Here is an 18,462-nt window from a genome sequence, read left to right on the forward strand (position 1 = left end):
AGAACCTGACTATCAGTTTCAGTAGTTCAGCATCAGTTTGGGTCAGTTTTCACCTCAGTTTTGTATGTTTTTTCATCAAATTCGACCCAAGGAGATTCATTCATGCAATTGATAGAGATTTCAAGGTGGAAGATCAAGTTGGAACTATTGTTTGTTCTTAATTATGTTATGTTTACAAAAAAAGAGTTATTAGTTTTAATATTTTATTTTATTATTTATTGAAATTAATAAGTAGATTATTTCAATAAATATTAAAACAAAATTATTATTAAGGAAAATAAATAATTTATTTTAACACTTAAAAATAAAACAAATTGTTCTATATTTTACATATTAAAAATAAAATTATTTAAAAAAAAGATAAAAGAAAATAAATAATTTATTTTAGTACTTAAATATAAAATGAATTGTTTTATATTTTAAGTGTTAAAATAAATTATCTCAAGAGATAAAGGGAGAGTGCTATTTTGGCATCATGACATGCAGAGTTTCAGTAAAGGGGATGTTTCTTTTTCAGTGTTATTTTTGGCTCAAGGTTTCATGTAGGATTTTTTAGAAAAAGGATGATTTTTCAGATTGGCTATTTTTAGTAGAGTTGACAGTTCTATATTTGGCAGGAGGATGTCTTTTTCATGGAGTTTGAGTCGAAGGCCTATTTCAAGCATCAAGAGCTATTTTTGGCAGATTTTTGCATAAGTTTTTTATGTCATTTTGGGCAAATCCTCCGAAGGATTTTCTTTTCATGCAATTTTTCATATTAGGGTTCCAGGATGTAGATTTCTTCAACTTCTCTTCTATGTATTCTCTCTCCTATTCATTATTAGAGAGTTATTTTTCTTTCCTTAGCATGATTGTGGACTATTTTCAGACCCTTTCATGCTCAAGGACAGGATTATAACTCACATTTTTGAGTTTGTAATAGCAACAATTCCTTTATTTTCAATAAAATAGCAATAGATTCCTTCTCGATGCCTCTTGTTTAGTGTTGAATGAAAGATACTGGTAATTTTTTTTGTGATTTACTCTTTGAATCCTTTAATGTTGTCTCTTTCAAGGAGTATTATTTCAGGAGGATACACGGTTAATGCAGGTTATAGTTTGTGTAATATGATTTTGATAGGTTTGTAGTTATGAAGATAGTTTATTTTCTTTCAAGCAAACTTTCTAATCAGCCCTTTCTATGAAATATTTATGTATTCACATGTTCAGTTGAGTTGTGAAACTTTCAAAGTTGTTTACTAAAGATTTTGTGGGTTAACCAGTTGCAGATTTTAGAAGCAATATTTGGTGCATCACCTCGCAGGATAGGTTGAATTTCAATATTCCTTATATCCCTTTTGTCAAGTGGTTAATTGTGGGAGATTCATCAGACAGGAAGTCGGCATGATCTTTGGAGTTCTACTTTCACGATAGGCATACCCACAGGCTTGAAAGTATTCCCATGTTTCACAAGATTGTTGAGCTTTCAATTTCACGATAGGCATACCCACAAGCCTGAAAGTATTCTCATGTTTCACAAGATTGTTGAGCTTTTAGTTTAGCATTATGGGTACAATCCTTCATGACAATAATGACACCATATGACCCCTTAGGACACCATACAACACCTTAGGATATCATATGATCCTACTTGGTGTTGTATGGTGTGCTAAGGGATCGTATAGTGTCGTTAGGGGTCATGTGGGGTCCTAAGGGATCGTATGGTGTGCTAAGGGCCCAGGTGATCTGAACTTATTTTTGTAAGTAGTATTGACATTGATTTTTATATTGTAATAATGGTTCATCTTGCCCCTCAAGACACCATATGCCCCCTAGGACACCATACGACCCCTTAGGACACCATATAACCCCTTAGGACACCATATGATGCCTTAGGATATCATATGGTCCTACTTGGGATCATATAGTGTGCTAAGGGCCCAAATTATCTGAACTTGTTCTTGTAAGAAGTATTGGCACTAGTTTTTATATTGTAATAATGGTTCATCTTTCCCCTTAGGACACCATATGACCCCTTAGGACACCATATGCCTTAGGATATCATATGGGCCTACTTGGGGTCATGTGGCATGCTAAGGGGTCTAATGATGTTGTTAGAGGTCATGTGGGGTCCTAATGGGACCACACATGTGTTACAACACCATATGACCCCTTAGGACACCATATGACCCCTTAGGACATCATATGATCCTAAGGGGTCATGTGGTGTGTTAAGGGTCACAAGATGTTGTTAGGGGTCACGTGGGGTCCTAATTGGGCCACACATGTGTTACAACACCATATGACCCCTTAGGATATCATACATGGTCCTAAGGGGTCATATGGAATCATTTGGGGTCATGTGGGGTCCTAATGGGGTTGCACATGTGTTAGAACATGATATGACCCCTTAGGATATCATATGACCCCTTAAGATATCATATGGTCCTAAGGGGTCATGTCATATACTAAGGGTTCGTATGGTATCGTTACAGGACTTTGGGGTCCTAATGGGGCCACACATGTGTTAGAACACCATATGACCCCTTAAGACACCATACGACCCCTTAGGACATCATATGGTCCTAAGGGGTCATGTGGTATGCTAAGGGGTCATATGGTGTCATTAGGGGTCTTGTGGGGTCCTAATGGGTTTGAACATGTGTTAGAACACCATATGACCCCTTAGGACACCATACGGCCTCTTAAGACATCATATGGTCCTAAGGGGTCATGTGGTGTGCTAAGGGGTCATATGGTGTTGTTAGGGGTCATGTGGAGTCCTAATGGTACCACGTGTGTTACAACACCATATGACCCACTAGGACACCATATGACCCCTTAGGACATCATATGCTCGTATGGGGTCATGTGGTGTGCTAAGGGGTCACATGATGTCGTTAGGGGTCACGTGGGGTCCTAATTGGGCCACATGTGTGTTACAACACCATATGACCCCTTAGGATATCATGCATGGTCCTAAGGGGTCATATGGTGTCATTGGAGGTCATCTAGGGTCCTAATGGGGCTGCACATGTGTTAGAACAACATATGACCCCTTAGGACATCATATGGTCTTAAGGGGTCATATGGTGTGCTAAGGGACCTTATATGATGTCATTAGGGGTTATGTGAGGCCCTAAAAGGGAGAGGGAGAGAGAGAGAGGAAGATTTAAAGAGGGTAGGAATGCAATGTACTAAGATATTGAGAGACTATATATGCATATATTTTACATACATAATGTATACATACACATACACATTTTATATACATATACATACATATATGTATGTATGTATACATAGATATATGTATACATACACATACACATATTATATACATACATATGTATTTCTATATATTAGGATGTCTTTACGTTGATATAACTCGTACGCACTATTGTTTCTACAAACCCTGTACGCGCTATTAGCAAAAAAAATCCGTATGTGTTTAGTGCGTTTAGGATTGTGATTAGGCTTGGATGACAATGCTAAGGGTTGGAAGTTTGATTTCCCTCATTTTTTATGTGTGTTGTTTTATCAAATTAGTTTCTCAACTTTGTCAGCATCAGGTTTACACCTCATCAACTGGGTATTTCTAAAATTTCCACCATATTTTCACCCATCTTCTAAGATTTATAACCATATATTTTTTTAAAAAATTAAACAACAATAACATATTAATCTTGAATTTCTTTTACTAGTGTCTCCATAGTTCTAAGAGACATATGTGTACCATTTTTTAATAACTTTTGATCTACTTATCCAAATTTTAAAAACTTTATATATTATTGTAGTGCACTTTATTCTTTACACTTTAAAAAAAAAATCATTTTTTATTATTTTGGTGCAAGTTATGCTTCGCACACGAATAGGTACCTAATTTTCAGGATGTGGCCTATTCAAAAAATCATAAAAAAAATACTCAACACAAAAATTATAAAAAATACACAACTTCTAGTACTCACTCTTAACTATCTTTATACCAAATAATTTTTCAAAATATTAAATTTAGCTATGACTTTTTTGATGTGCACATTAGACGCTATGTTATGTTTTTTCAAAAAAATCAATATCTATTTTTCGTGTGTGAAGGATTTGACCCCCTTAATGTTATCCAATTTTGAAAAAAATTAGTAGTGTAGAAACTAGATTCAACGTAATACAATCTTTGTGCTTTGAGTATCTTCATATTTTGAGTGGATGACTCTCAAATTTCTCCTCCAAGTTCAGGTTTAGTTGATTTCAGAAGAAAAAAAAAGTGTCCACTTATACCCCCCTTTTTGCACACCATCTTGGTGCACTTACCCATAGGGAATACTTGAAAGTACCTTGCCAGTATCTGAACACTCTCTTCACTACATCCCAATGCACCCATCTAGAATTAGCCATAAACTGACTAAGGACTCCCACTGCTTGTGCAATGTCTAGCCTCCTACAGACCATAACATACTTTAGGCTACCAAAAACACTTTCATAAGGAACTTTGGTCATGTCCTTTATCTCAGTAGGAGACTTTGGATGGTCTTCCATAAAAAATGTCGTCCCCTGTAGAACAGGATCAACTAAGTGTTTGCAATCTGACATGCTAAATCTCTCCAGCATAGAGTTCACATATTTTCTCCAACTGATCCAAATATTTATGTGAGCTCTATCTCTTTTGATCTCCATTCCCAGAATATACCTTGTTGCACCTATATCTTTCATCTCAAACTATGTCAACAACTGAGACTTCAAATCTAAAATCATTCTCTTCCCATTCCCACTGAAAACATACCATCCACATACAACTCAATTATGAGAATATGACCATTCTTAGCTTTATAATAAACACAATGGTCAGATTTAGATCTTTGAAATCTAACAATTCACTTCCCTATAATTTCTCATACAACAAACCATACTAACAACATAATAATCTAACAATAATACAAATTTGTTTTTAATCTAAATACTAATGTGAACACTAATTTCCAACATCCCCCCCCTTAGTATGAACATGGTAAAAACCTACACCCTTCATGTGCAGTAATCCCAACACTTGTGGTCATGATCTTGATTCAAAACTAAAGGCATCTCCCATCAACCTTTCATGGTTTTCACAAGGCTTACCACAAACCTGGACAAGAACATGAATGCATCAATTGTCCATCTCGTGTGGTTTTTTGGATCCTCCCACAAACCCTTTTAAGATCCATGAACTTACACTGGTGCTTATATTTATCCAACATCAGGGGAAAATATAGGAAATGCAACACACAAAAACAAAACAAAGAATGATTTCACATTACATCTATTAGAACTAAATGTTCTTAATTGCAATTACTATTGTGACCACTACCACCTGATCTCGAACAAAATAGGAAACTGCCACTGCCACTAGAAGATGTCCTTGACTTTAGTCATTTTGGCACGAGATAAGAATGGAACATTGTTTATACCCCCCACCTCCCACCCCCACACATATAGTGTGAAATTCCACTTATTCACACAACTAGGGACACTGAAAAGCATAAAAAATGAAATGCCATGAAAGCTGATAAGTGGACCCATTGTTGGTGACTAACGAGAGGACGATGATTGTCCTCCAACCTCCAATAAATTTGATACTAACTTAGAAAATTTAGCTTTCGAGGATTAATTTTAAAATGCCTCCCCTCAATATGGATGTCATGTACAAGTGATAATATGTCCATTTACAATTCTTTGTCAGTTTTTATGACTATTAAAGATGTGAAAATGGACCCTATTCACAAGACTTTTAAACAACAAATAAAATATTTTTATAAAAACTAATACAAATTTTTGAAACACTCAATCTACACGCATAGGCTTTAAGAGACTAAACAAAAGACAAAACATTTCCTCATATTAAGATATGAGAGAACTTGACTTGCTTAAACACAACAGGATGACCAAAACACCTTAAAATTCCATCACTAGCTCTTCTTCAATACGCATTTGCTTCCAATGCTCACTCAACAATAAATCTAAACACATATGCGCTCCTATTATCATGTGTTGCTACATACTCCAGTGTTCATCTCCAAAGGGCACAATGTGAGAATCGAGAGGAGGAGAGTAGGATGGCATTAAAGAGTGCATCTCAAAGATATTGTGCTAACCAATGGAGATGAATCTATATCAGATCCTCTCCTTGATAACAGACTCATATGTACAAGTAATTTACCATGACACTCTATCCACTGGTTCAAAACATATGGGTACACCAAATCTCTTTATAACTTGCTAATCTATGTCCTCTATTTTTCCTCAATTAACCATAGGTCAAACCTGAGACGATATCTAGACAAGTAATTTGAATTAAATTAATTATGATTTAGTTAACCATAAAACAAGATTTATGACTGCATGAGTTTTAATATATGTAATCAAATTATTAAATTGATTAAATATAAATATTAATGTTTGACATGCATTTTATAATGGATAATAGAAATCTCCATTATCTGTTATTTTTTTTTGATCGGTAAAGGCATAGCCAGATTATATTAAGAATATATAGAATTTACAGAGCAATAGTTTTAGCAGAGTCCCAAAAAGTGCATCCAATTCCTTCTTTTAGGAGAGAAGGAATGCAAGCAAACACTCCATATGAAAGTCTGAGAAAACCCTTAAAAAATAAGAGATTAAGTCTAAATGCCAGAAGCTTACTGCCCTATTTACAGAGATTATAACGGAGTAAACAAAAAACCGCTTGAGAGACATAATAAAAATATAAGGGAGCTAGAGGTGTCTAGCTTGTAATTTCCTGTTGAGCTTCAGATGGCAGGTACTCCTTCCTCACTCAACCGCATCCTCTGGTCAAAGGGCAACCTCTACCACGGCCAATTCCAGTCCCATGGCGACCCCTGCTAGCCTATTCCAACTTAGGGTTTTCATCTTCTAGTTTCGGAGGCAGAATACTATTGAGTCTTGCAAACTGAATAAGATCCTCCTCCCTTCCAAGGTTGTCTGAATTCTCTCCCAGAAACCATCATTTGAGATAGCCAAGACCAACACCCACAAAAACTCTATGCCTATCCAAGTCCTTCCCTTTCAAGTCAAGTAGGAAGAGATAATACTTAATCAGTTCTCCATGAGCGTTGAAGAGGATTCTATCCCCTGGCCGAGGGGCCCCAGAATCATGAATTGCTTTGTTTAGAATTTCCTGGAGCTCTTGAGTGACTTCCTCTAGGAAGAGCTTCTTGGTGAGGGACCAGACTTCCTGCTTGGTGAGTTTTAGGTCAAGCAGGGAGGCAACGAACCTTGAGGAAATGCTGGTGTTGTCCTGGGGATATTCATCTCTGTTGAGGTGACCACTGCCAAAGATCATCTTCATAGCCAAAATGAGGGGAAAATTTGAGAAGAGGAGAAGATGCTTGAGCCTTAAGTCTGTGATTTTCCTGAAAGAAACTTGGTTCGTAGATGCTGAGAGAGAAATTAGAGTGTCTGCTCCAAAATAGCAAGTGGGTCTGGGATACATGCTCATGATGAAGCCAAAAGGAGGGTTGGGTGCCATGAGGGGGCGAAGCAGGGTCACCAACAAATAAAGAGAAGGACTCTGAGATGAAAAGCAGAGAGAAGGGAATGAATGCAAAATGCAAAAAACAAATGCGATGAAGAAAGATGGCACACTGTTTAAAGCCAATTAATGAGGGTCGGGATTGTAATAAATATGCCAGAAAAGGTGGTAAAGGATGTTTGTCCTTGTCAAGCCAACTCACTTGGATGGGCCACACAGACCTTAAATTGATTTGACAATATGTCAGCTATCTTGAGAGGAGGATCAGAGAGGGCATAGGTCATGACTGTGGCTTAGATGACATGCTTAACTGCGGGCCCACCCTCCCAAGAGAGGTAGGAAAAAATTTGAATTGATATGACCGTTAAGCTTAGCCGCTAGAGTTAAGTTTAAAGTTAACTGCATAGAAAAATGAAAAGGGACTACTGCAAGATCCTGAAGGGAATCTCGCATCTGGGAGAACCTCAGGGACCCTAGCATGTCAATGGCGATGGTCTGAATGAAAAATAGAAGGATACTCTTGATCCCAACCATGGAGAAAAGATCCTTGAGCGACTAATTTTGAAAGAGCATCTACCTCTAATTTTGCTTCTCTATAGATATGCTTAGCTTCATAATTGTCGATCTTGTCCAGGCTTGCGACTATGCTTTCTAGAATTCCCTGCAACCTCCAATTTGGAGTGATTTTCCTTGCCTCCAATTTGGAGTGATTTTCCTCTTGATGGCATTTATTGCAATCTCTGAGTCGCCCTCCATTATCTGTTATTAAATTTACTAGTTATCTATTATTAAATTGCCCATTATCTAGTATCCATTATTAAAACTCTTCACTATCCTTTATCTATTATTTTTAATTATTCATTATTTTGATATTCTCCACTAGCTTTTATTTAAAATTCAACACCCTCTATTATTCTGCACTATCTAGTATTTAAAATTTAACACATCTACTATTTAAAATCTTCCTATTATTTTAAAACTCCATTATTTTAAATCTCCTTTAATTATCTCCTATTTATCTCCTATTTTATAAATAAGGGGGTTTTCAATCCTATTTGGATCATCAAGCTGGCTGGTTGATGAGAAAAGGAATTGCAATTTGCACCATGTAAAGAGGCAAGAAGAAGAAGAAGAAGATCACTATGGTGGGGAATTTGAAAGAATCCTCTCGAATCTATGTCTCCAATGGATTTAAGAGATAAGTTCAATTCGTAATGCTGCTTGCTTGCATGATTAAATCCTTACACTGATACTTACATGTATTTTCTCCTTGTAGATCTATTTGTTTAGTCAGTATTGAGTCACATTTAAGCTGAGTAATAGCTAATCTAGTTTAGTATACATTCATATATCCATTTTATTGTGTAGTTATTAGATTGGCATAAAAGAAGTATTCAAATATCATTTTTTTCTATTTTTTTCTATTTGTTGTTGTAAAGTTCTGTTGTAGATATGAGATTATTTATTAGTTTGGAAGTAAAATTCATAGAAGCTTTTTCATTATTTTCTTACATTTAGTAAATCAGGATTTACATTCAGAATAGAGAAAACATATATTTCACTACAAAATGAAAAATGAGGATATATAATCATGTATATTCTTATATCTTTATGTTCATTTAAAATATAAATGAACTATTATCATATATGTAAAATTAAAATTAAACAAAATGATTTAATCTAAACCACAATAGATGATTTGCATATCATATGTATTCTCATTTATTTGAATATATATATATATGATTAAAATCGGATTTAAACTGATTTAAAACTATTTAATCATAAAAAAATTATTAACAAAAAAATTGTAGGACAAATCGTGAGAGTGGGGAGCCTTGGCTCAACCTCCCTCGCGGCCCTCACAACCACAACTAGGGTTGCGACCCATAGTCGTGGGTGACCTTCGGCCCATAGCTGCGTCCCCACCAGTGGCGTCGCGCCATCCTCCCCATCGACGATGGTATACCTCCCGCCGCCCGTTCACATCCTCTCCATGACCTCATTTAGCCTTGTGTTAAGCATGGCCACCACTAAAACTTCAACCTGCAAGTAAGAATAAAATGCATCCAAGGAAAACAAAACCCTAACCCAAAATTAGGGTTAGGGAAGAATATGTGAAGAAGAAAATGAAAGAAGCGGGAAGAGTGAGAATAATCTCACCTCATTTGAGGAGAATAGAAAGAAAACCCTAATTAGGGATTAGTAAATGGATTAAAATAATAGATGTAGTATTCTATTTTAAATGAAAAATAAAGAAAAATAAGTACGGTCAACTAATATGAAACAAGAGCTGCAGGGGAGTGAAGTTCCCGCCAAAGACTGAAAGAACATAGCAGTGAAAGTGAATTAATCACTTTTGATAAATAGAGAATTTTGATAAATGGAGAAAAAATTGTGTTGAAACCAATGGCTTAGGGAAACTTGCATGAATCAAATCTCAAAATCACAAATATACAAGAAAATGTGGGAAGGTCAAATAGGGCTAGAGTCTAGTCCAAGTCTTCAAACTATAGTTTTCATCTTTTAAGGATATTTATAAAATCAAAACCATTAAAGACATTTAATATATATATTTTTATTTCCCGACTAAAAAATTGGACAATTTAGATTCCAAGTTGTTTAGGTTGGTTCCAAAAAATATCCTAGAAGAACTATCCATGAATAAGCATATTTGATTGGGAATTCCAAACTACTTACAAACATCTAGTATCATTTCTTTGAGGAGTTTTGTCAACTAATCAACCTTTCGTTTCCTAAAATCTAGAGTCACTGGCCACATCCATACCTCTCAATGGAACAAAAATAGGTACAAAAATATGCAACTAGGTTGGAGTTTGGACCATGGTCATTTGTCAACTACCAGGGAAGTTTTAAGTTTTTCCAACTCAAAAACAAGCTTCTAGATGGTAATATGATATGCACATAATAGACAAAAGCTATTACTGGTAGAAAGAGATTTTGTAATATCTATGCATCTTCCACTGCTTTGTGAGTTTGAATAGAATGCAGATAGTAGAATTGGTAGTAGTTACTGTCTTTTTTGTTCTAATTTTGGAAAGACATTAAATGGAAATATTATGTTATGTGTATGGAACTCAAGATAAGCTTAATGGTTTTCTTCCAGATTTAAATTTATGCGGAAGATGTTCAAAATTTCTACATGCGTTTGAGCCACCAAGTTGATAAGCATGATATCTAAAGGAAAGGCATTTTCAAATAAACTATTTTTATGCTTGCCATAGCATGAAATAACCCATATCATGAAATAACTCATAACAAAAAAAAAATTGTTTATGTTAAAGGTCTTTAAAGGATCTTTTGTGCAATCTAGGTGTTCCTTATTCATTTAAAGCATATCAATGATTGTTTTTTAGCTTAAGTGTGCTAATGTTGCATTATTTATTAATGAAATTTTAATGGTGTTGCTGACATATGGCAATTAACAATACAAGTTGAGTAATATCTTACAAGTCTATGTCATCAATCCTCTGCCTTTTGAGATGCATAGCACCTATAAATCAAACACATTAAATAGAATAAGCATCTTTTGCTGCATATAGAATTATAAAATAAAAGATTTAATATGCATAGCAACTATATCGATGCTATGATAACACAAAATCAAGCATATTTGATATTTTTAAAAAAGATTTAATATGCATAGCAACTATATCAATGCTATGATAACACAAAATCAAGCATATTTGATACTTTTAAAAATAATTACAAGAACTCTCTGAAAATGACTGGTAACTGAAGAGCTACAAAAATTTCCTAATTTTGAGATTTAATGTGCCAGGAAAATTTATTATAACATATTTAAGAAGTTCACTTAGAAATGAAGAAAGAAAGAACCATAGCAGGTCAATGGAAGCACAATAATCTAAATTTGGAGCCCTAAAAAACCTAAGCAAAAGAAATTGATAGGAAAGGGACAAACACTTAATAAATGAGTGTATACAAAAGCATACAATATGGAATTATTTTGCTAAAAAATGAATTAGTGTTCAATGTGAGATATAGAAAGTTTGAAATCTATATAAAAAAATGGTAAAGCTAATAATCATGGTTTGCTAGTGAATGGTAAAGATAGTAACATTGAAAGCATTTCTGAATGACAAATCATTATAGGTATGCACTAGTAGTTGGTATTGACTGTTACTAACAGCAATCATTATAAATCCAAGCAACACAAGTAGCCGCATATAAAGTTTTAAGACAAGCATAATAGACAATATAAAACACAAATCCCATAGTAATCAGTAGGAGGTATAGAATCAATTCAATAAATTCATCTGATTGAGCCACATGATCTATGAAGTTTTATAGTGACAGTGAACCATGACAGGGCCTGCAATCACATCAAACTTAACGTAAGTATCCAAAATTATGTTACCACACTGAAAATCACTTTCCAAAGGATCTGTAATTGATACCTGTTGCAAAATGCATTTAAAATTGAGGTTTACAAAAGATGCCCCAATTCAAATAATGTGTTTCTGTCTAGCTTCACCAAATTCTAGTAAAAGATTATTGACCAGAATGTAGAAAGAATATAAACAGAAATATAGAATTCTCTTGAACAACAATTAAATTGAATTTTGAAGGAATTGCAGTCTCATTCATATTCTACTTGACTTTGGCCGAACCCAACATTTGTTGGGGGAACGATAAATTTTTAGTATTTGGTTGCCTGCAAAATTGTACCATCAGTAACAGATACAAATAACTGGGTTCTCGGGATCAATGTCGAGTGCTTTCTGTGTGTTTGTAATTAAAGCATTTACCTGGGTCAAAACATGCAGATATAATTAGAAGTTCCAAGTAATAATTTCAGCATAACCATGATAAAATTGCTATAAATCACAATTTCTAACCACTTGACCCTGTGAACAATTTATTAATTCATAAAATCAAAATTTAATATAAAATCGTCTACCCTTAACTTTATGTGGAAGATGTTCAATTTTTTTGCATGTGTTTGAGACCCCAAGTTTAAGAGGGCCTTTTATGAGTAGATCACTATAAAAGAACAAGAATGGAAAGCACCAATATATGATTGTAGGATTGACATTCTCTTGACTAAAAGAGTGCACAAGCCTACAAAATTGTGAGGTTTCTTTGCACATGAGTGTCAAGAAATGCCCAATGAAAAGGAAATGCTACAATAGCACAAGAAGTACATGAATTTTCCATCATTGACTCTTACTACACCAAAAAAAAACCATGTACATTTTTCAAATGTAGCCAATGTACTTATTACTGTACACAATGTTACTGGAAAGGACAACTAGAACGTGACATTATATATAAACTTATTGTAAAATTTTATTCACATAAATAAATATGTTGTATAAATTAAAATTTAGAATTTATGAAAAATAAAATAACAACTTTCTAAATTAATTTTAAAAAATAAAATTATAAAAGATAATTGTATTTATTACCTTTATTATATTTTATAATAAAAACAAAAATAATTTAAAAAAAAAATATAACAAAATATAAAATTTAAGAATAAATTCTTAGAAAAATAAAAATTATAAGATAGCAAATTAATCTCAACTTAATAGCAAGATCTGAAAAGATTCAGTAAAAAATTAGCAATAACAACCAAAAAAACATAAATCAATAAAAAATTGGCAATAACAGCAAAAACATAATCGGGACTTTGACTTAGGAACAATTAAAAACTAAATAAAACTTCCTTAAAAATAGCACAATTTTTGGTCATTTTTGCCATAATAAATAGCAACTTGATTATAGTTTCAAAAGATTTCTCAAGAGCAAAAATATAATCATAGCTTCCTTCACTTAGAAATAGTGAAAAACTAAAGAAAATGGGACAATTTTTGTTCATTATTACCATAAATTTTGAAAAAAACATCTCATTATAGTTTTGAAATTGGGAAATCATTATAAGTTCATAATATTTTTCATAAACCCCTAAAACTAGGAAACAATCTAGGTAAAGCAGTTTACAAACCTATTAATGTAGAAAACACATCATCCTCTCCAAGTGGTGAACATTGTACAACCAATTATCCAAACAACCATAGAATGCATTTTGTGGTCCACCAACATAAAAGAATCGTTTTTAAAGATTATGCAAACAGGCGAGTTTGAATTCCTTTTCTATTTCATTAATTCTCCGCAGTTGCATAAAACCATATCAGCAAGCATAATGGCACTAGACTGCTCGTTTTGATTTCAACCTTGAGCAGTAATTTTGGTATTAATCTTGCAAAATCTAGTTTATGAGATTCAAATGTAATAAGTTGTTTGCGCAAATCCATGTCCTACCATCCAGCGCAACAGTCCACCTTTCATCTGCATGCAAACAAACTCATTCTATCATCACCAGTTGTTCCTGTATTGGTGTTACCAAGAATTAAGATCCCTAGACCCTTTTTTGTCGGTCCTACCATATGGAGTCATGCGTTCTCTATTATTGATATTTGTGAATGAGACTGACAATCCACTTGTAGCTCCAATCAGTGAACACCAAATCAAGGGTTGTAGCTATTCTGGCTCCAAAACGACATGTTTATATGATGCCGAAGGCATACTATTCAACTACGACAAGTTTATGAGAGCGACATTTCTGGGACCCATAGATGACATGGAGGTATTTGCGGTGGCGATGACATGGATGATGTTTCTAGTTTGCGTTTGACGGAAAAGCTTTCTCGCGGTTAACATTTTCCCAGTCGTTTTCACCGCGATGCGACAGTTACATCGGGCGAGGCAGTTAACATACCGCCAACCAGGCAGTTTACATTTTTGGTGACCACCAATTTTGATTTTTATTTTTTTTGAATGGCCACACGGCTTACATTTTTTGGGTAACCTGCTTTATTGCGTCCACAAGTCGACTAACAATAGCAATCACGTGTTATGGGCATAATTTTCAAATTTATTTTCTTGAAATTTTGAATGAAAAAATGATTTCGCGAAAATTTGAAAATATATTTCGTCTAGGAGCTACATGCAGAACGCAATGGTGGAGGTGAAACAAAATATTCGATGGTGTAAATTCATGTTGATCGTGGCATGACAATGTCCCCAGTTGAATCACTGAGCGAAGGAGTTGTGCTTCAATTGTAGTTATAAGTATGCATTGTCAAAATATTTGTGGCTTCGAAGGGGAGGACAAAAGCCGACCACATGCATAACGTGAGTTGTCTGGGTATATTGTTATTGCTCGTTAACACACAGGTTTTTTCATGTGTAGGGAGGAGGTATCGTAGCACACAGGGGGGTGGTACGATTCAAGATTGTTGTGTAGGGTTATGGTGGCATTGGTAAATTCAAACCCTAACAGATAACGATAGTTTTATGATTCCTTCGTCAACCCTATGTTTTCAATTGTAAATTTTTATATCATTTTTGTATCACAGAGGTGGTTGTGAGTGTGCCCTCGGGAGGTGTCAAGAGTACAACGATTTGGGTGGAGGCTGTTAGGGTTTCAAGCAGATCTGAAGCAAATATGAACTAACAATTATATGCAGATTTAAATACAAAAGATAAAGAAATAAAACAAGACACAGATAACACAGAGATTTAACGTGGTTCACCCAGAATGGGTTACATCCACCATACACAGCCGTCCAATCTTTCTTATTATCCAGCAAAAATAATACATCAACCTTACAATGCCTTAAGCATCCCAGCCGCTTATAACATGCATTTTTAGGGCAACAAACAAAGTCAGCCTTTTTTAGGGTTTTATTACAATGTCGGTTTTCATCAACAAAAAAAGGCAAAAAAAAATTTCTCGGGGGCTGCCACCCCCAAACCCCTGTCCGGGGCCCAGCCCGGCCCGGCCCCGGACCCTGGCGAGGATACGTGCTGAGTGTATAGTACTTTGCTGATCAGTCACCACATTTCAATAGAGGCTTAGGCGGCTGCGGTAATTTGAAACCCCAAGACATTCACTAAATTTTTTTTTATTTGCTTTGTCATTTTGTGTTCTATCTGTGAAAATTAGGCATCATTTTGCAGCATGGTCGTGTCAGGATACCAAGGTTCCCTATTTGTGGTTTGGTAGAGTGAAGAAGATCTACAAGATTTTAAAGGTATGTATATTTCCATAATTATATGTGTCAGTTTTCCATAGTGAGCAGAGTTGTTAAAGATGAAATGCTCATTCTTATCATGCACATTAAAAGCCAGAAAAAAATAAACAACCACCGACGTGTGTGTGTGTGTGTGTGTGTGTGTATTGCTTCATATATATATATATATATATATATATATATATATATATATGGGTTTGGCAAGCTACATATATTTTGCCTCATTGTTGAAGGGCATCCGATTTTTGAAGGCTTGATTGTTGACAGCTGTTGAGGGCTGATTTTTGGGATTTTGTTGAAAACCTTCAGGGTTTGCATTATTTGTTTGCTGTTTGGTGTGTGCTAGTATATTTATATGTCAATATGAAGCAACACACACACACACACACACACACACAAGCATGTCCTCTACAATATAGAGGAAAATGACATAATAAAACATAGATAAAAGAAACTATAGAAATATTATGCTTTGTTTCCATTATTCTTAGGTGCTCATTAGATAAAAAGAAAGAAAACCTAACCCTAGTGGTCTCTAACCCTAACGCGATGGTATGCGTCTATTCTAGCTCCAAAATAGGTAGATATTTGACATAGGCTGAAGCTATTCTGGCTACATATAGAGGCAAACAAGAAATGCAAACAAACAATGCAAACCCTAATGATTATAAACAAAATCCAAACCAAAACAGGAAAAATACGAGTTATAGAGGCGGATTTCAACATACCCCAAGCCGCAGCACGACACAAAAAACTGCAGTCCCATAAATCCCCCTTCAATAATGAGCTAGAATGGACGCAAGTTGCTTCAACAAGGAGCCCTTCAACAATAATTTTTTCGTTCGTGCATTAGTCTTACTTTTTCCACGTTAGGCAGATTAAAAAGGCGCCATGTTTGCTATCGTCAAATAAACAACAGATCCTAATTGTCAGCAAACAACAGATCAACTCCTAAACAAGAGCAGGTCACACATAGTCAAGGAATGGTTGCATCAACCAGTCAACAACCTGATTTTGAAGAGTATGCTTGCATCAAAAGGCAAACCATAACATGTAAACGAGGTCAAGACCACGTAAAAGAAGCTCAATTTGAAACAGAACATTTTACTTCACTTTCTCTTTCATGTAGCTATTAGGTGTCTACCACTTGTATTTGCATTTATATTTATTCTCGGACATGTATGTTGATGCATGTCATTGGTACGATAGGTCCTTTTTGGAGCCAAAATAGATGTGTCTCATGTATGTCGATTCATGTTGTTGGTACAATCTCATTTTGAAGCCATAATAGACATGTCTGACACAAGTTGGAAGCACCTAATCTCACTCGAAAACTGTAGAATAAACATATATGCAAATATATGTGGGAGGCTATGTGTATTGTGGCTCTATAGCGGACCTATCATACCAACGACATACATCGACATACATTTCTGAGACATGCATACCATGCCAACTTGTCGTGGTGCTTGGACCCATGGTATGTGATGTGGAGTTATTGTCGAGTTCTCGGTTTCACTCCTCGGGACCCATGCAAAATTATGTGGACATGCTAGAGGATGGCTGCGACATGCTTCATGGTTACCATCGATTTATTGTGCATAAAACACATTAAAATCTTGTGATTGAAGGAATCACGTTCAAATGACATCCTGGTAGGAAGAAGAGGTCGTAGGCTGCAAAACTTGGTACATTTGTCAGAGAAAAGACTAGCACGAAACTCAAGTTACTCTCGTAGTGGGACGTCTCTATTGTGGCTACAAAAAACAGTATGGGGGGACTAACACCCCATGTTTGTGGTAGGTTTTTAATCGTAGGTTTTGCATTTGATAGCTGCTTTTGTCTAACACGACGTTGTTAGTCTGTACGATTTGTCTATTTTGGAGGCAGAATAGACACAAGCTCTCGGACCATTGTTCATGTATAGTTTGTGATTTGATGCAGCTAACAGTGGTAAAGCCAAAGGCTAACACGCGATGCAATTTACAATTGGAGTTGGAGTTAGTCAATAACAAGGCTCGAGAATAGACAAATGCTACTGCGTGTTAGTGACATGTTATTCAATTGCAGTAGTTGAATGTAAAATATAGTGTAAAACATGTGACTAAGTTGCATGTTAGCTGGACCATAGCATTGATTTCAAGTCGGAATAGAGGAATATGTCCTTGAGCACATAACAACAGTACAAAAATAGGTGGCTGATATAGACAGCTCTGGCACTATGGCAAATTGACACATATAATTTAGGTGATATAAATTACTTAGTGGTAGTTTATATTGAATGTTAAACTGCATTTTCATATATGAACATGTAGGTTCCTTTTATTTCTTTTGAAATGCATTTACATCCCAATGTAGACTACCACTAACATTAGTTATCCATGCAGGTTGTTGATTTTCAAGGACTATTGAGCAGTCCCCTGGCAAATGTCCAGACATTCCCAGGTTGTTGCTCTCTCTCCCTTCTTTAATACTACTTGCACTGTAATGTCCCCTTACTAATAATCTTTGGGCTTGTGAAACTTTTTGAAAGGGGCTTGTTATATATATATATATATATATATATATAGTTTGTTGTATATAATTTTTATGCGATATAAATGTATGTATAAATTTCAATTCTTGATCATGTAATATTAATGTCCCTACTTTTATTGAATTTGATAATGATGAAAATGAACAATGCAATTAGTTGATGCCTTATATTATATGCTATAGATGCACCATATTAGACAATAAGATATTATTTTCCAACCTGAATGCAGTAAGATTGTTATTTATGGATCTTCGAGTCATGAAACCAGTGTTGAATATATGAACCAAAAATCCTGATTCTTGCGAACTATGTGTTATAAATTTGTATATATTCTGTTGATT

Source organism: Cryptomeria japonica, chromosome 1, assembly GCF_030272615.1.
Source record: "Cryptomeria japonica chromosome 1, Sugi_1.0, whole genome shotgun sequence".
NCBI classification, from domain to species: domain Eukaryota; kingdom Viridiplantae; phylum Streptophyta; class Pinopsida; order Cupressales; family Cupressaceae; genus Cryptomeria; species Cryptomeria japonica.